Raw genomic sequence first — 7,451 nt, 5'->3', positions numbered from 1 at the left:
GCGCGGGCACAGAGTGGAATTATTAAAAAAGGTGAATACAACAAGGCTGTGAAAACAAGCTCGTAAATCGTACTCACGATTTACAAGCTTGTTTCCATTCGAAATAGTGATGAACCGGATACAGAAGCTCCTTCTATAACTAGCGGTGAAGATAGAAGGGCCTTGAAAGACATGACCAGGGGAAAAGCGGCTGGAGAAGATGGAATAACAGTATATTTAATCAAAGATGGAGGAGATATCATGCTTGAAAAGCTTGCGGCCGTTTAGACGCAATGCCTCACAACTTCAAGTGTACCAGAGAGCTGGAAGAATGCCAACATTATACATATCCATAAGAAGGGAGGCGTTAAAGAACTGAAGAATTACAGACCCATTAGTTTGCTTTCAGTAGTACATAAAATATTCACCAAGATAATTTCCAATAGAATCAGGGCAACACTTGACTTCAGCCAACCAAGAGAACAGGCTGGCTTCAGGAAGGGATATTCTACGATGGATCATATGTATGTCATCAATCAGGTAATCGAGAAATCTGCGGAGTACAATCAACCTCTCTATACGGCTTTCGTAGATTATGAAAAAGCATTTGATTCAGTAGAGATACCAGCAGTCATAGAGGCATTTCGTAATCAAGGAGTACAGGAGGCATACGTGAATATCTTAGCAAATATCTACAAGAATTTCACAGCTAGCTTGGTTGTCCACAAGAAAATGAGAAAGTTACCTATCAAGAAAGGGGTCAGGCAAGCAGACACAATCTCTGCAATGCTATTCACTGCATGCTTAGAAGAAGTATTCAAGCTCTTAGACTGGGAAGGCTTAGGAGTGAGGATCGACGGCGAATATATAAGCAACCTTCGGTTTGCAGATGACATTGTCCTATTCAGAAACAATGGAGACGAATTACAACAAATGATTGAGGACCTTAATCGAGGAAGTGTAAGAATTGGGTTGAAGATGAATATGCAGAAGACAAAGATAATGTTCAATAGCCCGGCAAGGGAACAAGAATTCAGGATCGCCAGTCAGCCTCTAGAGTGTGTGAAGGAGTACGTTTATCTAGGTCAATTACTTATAGGGGACCCTGATCACGAGAAAGAAATTTACAGAAGAATAAAATTGGGTTGGAGTGCATACAGCAGGCAATGCCAAATCCTGACTGGGAGCTTACCACTGTCGTTGAAAAGAAAAGTATACAATCATTGCATTCTACCGGTGCTAACTTATGGGGCAGAAACTTGGAGGTTAACAAAGAAGCTCGAGAACAAGTTAAGGACCGCACAAAGAGCGATGGAACGAAAAACCTTAGGAGTAACGTTAAGAGACAGGAAGAGAGCGGATAATCAGTACACATTCTTCTTGAAAAGGATCGGTGCTTCCAAGGCGCTTGGTTCCACAGAGTTTCAGACAGTTGCTACTGGCAACTGCGGAGTGTCTGCGGCAGCTGCAAGGGGGGCGGTTCCGCCAGCACGGAAATGATGGGTAGTACGTGGATTGGCCCAAACTTCGTCCTTTTAGCTTTAAATGGCTTCGTGACTTTGCAAAGTGACCCTTTTTGAGAAAGTACTGCGTTAGAAATAGTTAAATAAACAATATTACGATCGTCCGACGGCAGGATTCGAACATAGGACCTCTAGCCAAGAAGCCCAATCTTGAAACTATTACGACACGGATGCACGGACAAGCGGAACCACTACAACTATCGGCGATTATGCGTGCTTGCAGAGTCTCGTTACCATCTGCAATAACAAAAAGTACAAATCGCTTTGAAATTTAGGCCAATTTAGGCCTACATAAAGCTTAGTAAACGAATGCACAAGAACGTCTGAAGACCGAAGCCCGAAGATTAGAAAAATTCATGTACTACCCGTCATTCACATGGTGGTTGCACGATCGCAGCGCCAGTGTTTCCTCTTGTAATTAGTGCAGGAAGCTCTGTGCTTGGTGCTCCCTAATTTGTTTTAACAACGTCATGCGCTTTGCAGATGCGCAGTGCATGAGATAGTGTAGTTTTTCTTACAAATATTTTTCTACCTTTCGTCCAAGCTAAGCGCCAGCCCTTTTCCTTCTTTCGCGTAATCGTGAGCCCCAAAAGCTGCTTTAGCTCTGAGCACAAGCACTCCTTAACAAACGCTGAATCTGATTACCGGTGATGGGCCAAAGAAAGCCGTGCCTTTCTAGCTTTTTCGAGTACAGCATCACGCTTTGACCTCGCGAGGAATGAAACAATGATGTTCGTTCGCTTCAGAATGTTTGGGGGTCACCCTGTGGCACACTAAACATCGGTTTTGGAAATTGGTTCATTGATCGTTTTGCCAATGTTCTCAAGCTTTCTTCGCCTTAAACAGGCACCCCTTTCATTTCAGTGCTCTTACTTCGAGAATACTGCTTCAACTGTATTTGTTTTTCCTCATTTAAGCATGGCTCTCTTCAGTTCTCTGCATTCAGCAGACAGCACAGAATTTTCTGTTCAAATTTGGCACTTTCTTTCTTGATGGAACTCAGTTCGGACATCATGTCATCAAAGTCCTTGTTGAGAAAACGTCAGGAATCTTGGACACCTTGTTTTATTTTCGGATTTATTTTTCAAGTGATGCTTGCATTTCTCTTAGTTTCTGGCGTGCCTCTTTGAGCTCTTTCGCAACGTCGGGGCCCATGACAACAGTCGTTTAAGAAGTCAAAACGACACTTTCAAAGTCAGCTGAGGTAGAATGTGCAATCTTTACTTTGAAACATCAAACACAGCAGAAGGCATATCGCTTATTTTGAGGCTATGGGTGTTTTTGGACTTAATAGCGTATTATCAGAAGGCATATGGACCGATAATGTTGTTGAGAAGGTCATGTGTCGTTACGAATGTTTTTTTAACAGATTCGAGGCGGATGAACGTTAAGAGAATTTGAAGTGGGGCTAGTTGGCTCATGTTTCTGCGATTACGGTGAGCTGACATGGACAATGGAGGAGGGACCTCAAAGTGAGCGAGGACAATGCAGCATTGTCCTAATCAACATAGGCCTACTTTGTCTCTGCAGTGGGCTGACCGTACTCGTCGTGAGCGAATGGTCAAATTTTGTCCCGCCAAGATAACGATTTAGGTATATCACCCTTAATTTCAGCACAATAAAAAGAAACAACACGCGAGAGTCATCCAGGCTGTATCAGTAAAAAAAAAAAAAAAGAAGTTGCTAACGCGATATGCGTGAGTGCGGATATACCAGCGGCTATTGTTGTCACGCCGATATTCAATGCGGACGGCGTCACATATAGGTAGAAGGGTAACCGTAGGTTTCCGCAAGCGCCAGTTTGACACAATAGACGCAATCCATGGTCACACTGTGCATAACGCTGTGTCCCGCAATTACTTTAGCCTTGATAGTGCGATCACATTCCACGTCGTACTCGCATCCGCGTGAGACGCGGAAGGATGAAGCTGGGCACCTCTTCAATGGGACACCGACGGCTCTGAAACTCAGGAAAGGGCTACACGTTTTGAAACTAAGCAGCTGTACTACATTTGTGGTGGCAGCCGGCATGATAATAAGCATCAAACTGCTACATATAGAATACATAGTTGCAATTACTTCCGGTGCCATTACGGAGCCTATTTTTAATGAGCATCACAGAGAAGCTATGGAGCGCTTACTGAGAGGTCTGCGGCGAATCCAGCCGGAACGCGTACTTTTTAAGAAAATGTGACTCTACCAAGGAGCCTACATATAGGTGCGCTGTAGGACGTAATTAATTGGCATCAAGTTCTGGATGCACTGGTGGTGGTGGTGGTGATGATGTCGAAGCGGGTGGGGTTAGCCTGGCATACATAGCCGGCAATTGTTCCGCCTGATCCTCTTTTGAGTTGACATCAGGGGTGTGTCACCAGGTGTCGATGAGCACCGTGTCTCGCAGGAAGGCTATCAGCAGTCGTTGCACTCTCTTCCTGATTGCCGCGGGCCCTCCGGGGAAAACGACGTCTTCAAAAGTCATGTGCGTAAGACCGCTCCTTTGCAGGCTGTCGACCATCGCTTTTACTTTCTGTGTCAAACTGCGTGCATAGCCAAATGAAATGTTCGATGTCGCCAATGTCACCACAGAAGGCACAGAGCGGGGAAGCGCAAAGCCCAGTCTTGAATAACCAAGCTGGGGAGACCAAGCTGGGGCCAAGCTGGGGCCCGTACAACCGCGGAGTCGGTTCTGATGCGGTGCAACAGCGTCGCTTCTTCGCGAGTTGAATCTCACAGGCTTCATGTGGAGTTTTGTGGATCGCCCTAAAGTGAAAACAGATTGCATCAAGTTCTAATGCGAAGCATTTATTGGCACTTTTCAGGCACTCCGGGGTAAGTAGGTAGGTTCCTGTCTGTTCTCGTTTCGGGCCTCTTCAACAACAACAAAAAAGAAAAATCAAGTGTCTGAGGGTGTAAATGAACCCGTGCCTCCCTCCCAGCACATCAGCCTCATGCACTTACGATTAGACCGCCCTCGCACGCTTGCGTCTCTCGTGCCAAAGACAACCAACTTTTTTTTATACGTTTGGGGCATAAATCACGTCTCAGCTTCTCGTGTTCTTCCCTTGTGAGAGCTAGCGCTTTGAGACGCTATGTTAAACTGCACCACCTTTGAGAAAGGTGCGCATTAACCATTCGTTTGCTCATAGCTGCGTAAGCTACGTAGAAGCTGTCCGACATTGTACGATCTTTATGATCGGAACATCGTCGTACAATTTTTAACGTTTCTTCGATAGAATGCATATTCCATCGTCGTTTTAACATAGACCACATGGCATTGAGATAGGTGCATGCCACTGTGTAATACATAGTTGCAAATAACGTCACAGTGCGTGCTTCTTTCGCTTATGGCCGTCCAGTACCTCCCAGTGTATATCGCAACAGTCAGCATGTCGTAAACTGGCGTCGAACAGCGTCATGCCGTCGACGCCATAATATCGTCGCGTCATACAGTCGTTGTCACCATCGTCTTCCCGGTGTCGTCGCACACACGCTAGTGTCACGCACACAACTGCTCGCCTTACAAAAGCACGTGGGCTCACATGGTAACACTTTGCAGAACCCTGAGCGATTCTGGATAGCCAGCTACATGCAGAACGCCTCTCATAACATCGATTCCCACAGTGCGTGGGATCTTCATAACAGTTTTTTTTTTAAAATTGTATCTTCTTTTTTAAGAAGCTGACGGGCACCAGCCTAGGAGGCTCAGTGCCTACGGCTTTTCGCTGTAAGAATGAGGTCGTCGGTTCTGATTGCGGCCACGCAGCTGCATTTTGATGAAGGCGAAATGCCGAAATTGTCGCCCGTCGAGCCTTATAGGAACACATTACCGAACTCGATGTGATCGAAATGATTCTGCGCCCCATACTAGAGCTACTTTCAAAAGTTCTGCGTGGCTTTTAGGACATTAAATTCGCGTGATGATCGGATCAGACACCACCTTGCCGAAGCTTTTGGCAGGCGTTAATCACTCGGCGCCACATTAGTTTCAAAAGAATAAAACAAAAATCACGCAGGAACTCTTCTGGGAGTTGTCAAAGTATGCGTAAGCATTGTGCCACTTACTCATTTCTGCACGCAGACCAGTGCCATTATCAATGTTATGAAGCTTGATCAGACCAGTATAAACGACAGCGCTGCGGCGACAGGAACTGCTCCAGACGGCGGCACAAGGTAACTACTGTAGGTGACGGCGCCACGTGCGCTGATCACGTCCCGATCATTTTAAGCCTTTATCGCTCTTTGGTGCCCTATCCATCCACGTCGAACCATTATGAACCGTACTCCGGCGGCGAATACGTACGGCGCGGCAGCACGGGCCCTATCTTGAAAGCCATCTGCGATGGGGATAGAGCTCGCTGAGTGCTAACAGCTTCGTGTGCGCTGTGTTCTCACCGCTTAGTTCGCGTGAGAAGCGAGAGGTAGCTCCAAGGTCAAGTCGCTAGCTGCTACTAGCCCTATCCTGAAAGTGGTCGTCGGATGGACGGACGGCCGGGCGGCCGGGTTTCTTCGTTGGCTAGGCATATAAATGCTTACGCATTTAAAGGAAGATAAATCTTGAGAAAATATACGTCTGTGCTTCTGAATAATAAAAGATGTGCAAACGTCCAGCATAACAATATTGCGTATGTGCCGCTGGTCCCACACATTACACATGTGGCGAGACTAAAGCACTGGCGGCCACGTTGAACATGAGCTGGAAACGTACGGACGACAGCTGCAGAGGAAACTGCTCGGCGAAAAAGACATCACGACAGCGAAGTCAGACTGACTCTAATAAAGACGATGGGCATTCTGCGGATCATTAAGTGGCTTTCTGGTAATTATTTTCCTTAGGCCAGTCGCTCTTTGATCACGAAAGACTACTTGGTAGAGCAGGAATCCTCACATTACGTTAACAGCCTATGGCTAACCACCAACAGCCTCACATCGACCATCAATACCCTGCCCTTTACCAATGCAGATCCTTCGTGCACTCCTTACTCTGCGGCTGCTCTACAGCGGTAAAGGCTGTTGAATGGGAGCAGTACATTCCTTCTCGATGGTGAGAAAGTGTTTGGGGGAATTACGACAACATTTAATTTCCCTGGACCTTCTTCCGGAATGCTTTCGTGTTCCTAGCAGGCATGGAAGGAGAAAAATATAGGAGGGAGCATTACGTCACGCAGCCAGCCTTGGCAAGCGACCGCTTCATGTAGCCAGCAGTGGTGGCCCAACACGTGACCTCTTGCTTCGAGATCCCGGAGAATCAAGATTTGCCGAGACGTTTGGTTACCGGTAGTTTTTATTCGGTGCGCACTCGGCCGGCAGCTGCTCACATGCAGGAAGGAAAAAGATTGTTCCTTGGTTTGTTTTTTTCCCCTTGGTTTTGTTTTTGTTTATTTCAAGGTTTCAAATGGTTTCGAATGAGTATTGAAAAAAAAATCAACTGGAAGTACTAAAACCTACCGCGCGCTCCGGCGTATCCTCCGTGCTGTGACGTTTTTATCACGTGTTGGGCCACCACAGTCGGCGACAATCGCGTTGCGGTGTGCACCCTCCTATATTTTCCGTCCTCCATGCTAGCAGGACCGCAATTACAAAGAGAAATGTAGTCGGCGGACGAAAATATTTGGTTTCCAAACAGCCATTTTAGGACAGCTGATTTATAGATATTTGAAAAGGTTCCTTATGTCGCGTATCGTGATGTGCAAGACGCGCCGAATGCATTTTGCTTGACATTCTTTGTGCACCAGATAGACAGTTTAATTGTGTAATTATGGCCGTTTATACGCATACGGCCACAAATGGCCTCGGAAGTTTTGGAAATGTTGTGCTGCACGAAAGCCTTTTCTTTTCCGCAAAGAAATACGTGTCTTCCCCGTATTCAGTTATCGGCCTGAATGGCTGCGGAAACACTCTCGAAAACGTTCTGTAAACACGATGACGTATGCATGTGTATTTAGAACGTAA

This window comes from Dermacentor silvarum, chromosome 6 (genome assembly GCF_013339745.2).
Source record: "Dermacentor silvarum isolate Dsil-2018 chromosome 6, BIME_Dsil_1.4, whole genome shotgun sequence".
Taxonomy (NCBI): Eukaryota; Metazoa; Arthropoda; class Arachnida; order Ixodida; family Ixodidae; genus Dermacentor; species Dermacentor silvarum.
This window is presented reverse-complemented; position numbering follows the sequence as displayed.